Here is an 855-nt window from a genome sequence, read left to right as displayed (position 1 = left end):
AGCCGTGCCGTGACAGGGTGCGTTGAACATTTCCACTGAGAGGATGGGAGGTAGCCACTGACAACGGTGAAACCCTTGCATAAGCTTGCCATGGAAAGGAGTAAGAAGGATTGGATGAAGACAGTAGGAAAGCAGAGAGACGGAAGGGACAAGCATCTTCATACACTTATCTGAAATTCCTACCAATGAATTACATAAGTATCTCTATCTTTATCTTTATGTTTTATTCGTATATCATCATTCATATCCATTTGAGTCTGCCTGACTGAGATTTACAAGGTGACCATAGCTTGCTTCATACCAACAATCTCTGTGGGATCGACCCTTACTCGCGTAAGGTTTATTACTTGGACGACCCAGTACACTTGCTGGTTAGTTGTGCGAAGTTGTGTTTATGCCATGGTATTGAACACCAAGTTTTTGGATTCATCACCGAGGATTATTTGTGTTGTGAAAAGTATTGATCACAATTTCGCATACCAATCACCCTACCATTCTGAGCTTTACGCTTAAGTCGTAAAGAAGAGGTGATGTGGTATTACGACCTCTAAAATAAAACGTGTACATATAATAGTAGAAAGATTAAAATATACTAGGAGCTTTGAAGAATTGAGGGAATAAAAATCACCGAATAAAAGTGCAACGCTCAAGAAACGAGTTAACTTGCGTGCTAAGAAAGCTATATCCATCAAACAAAAGATTGTAAAAAGAGGAATAGAGTGCCAAAGATACAAAATTGCAAGCTCCTAACTTAGCCCGCGAAGTCAAGGCTGGCTGAAAAATATTCACACACACACACACACACACACACACACACACACACACACACACACACACACACATATATATATATAT

Source organism: Arachis duranensis, chromosome 1 (assembly GCF_000817695.3).
Source record: "Arachis duranensis cultivar V14167 chromosome 1, aradu.V14167.gnm2.J7QH, whole genome shotgun sequence".
NCBI lineage: Eukaryota > Viridiplantae > Streptophyta > Magnoliopsida > Fabales > Fabaceae > Arachis > Arachis duranensis.
Note: the sequence above shows the minus strand (reverse complement) of the source record.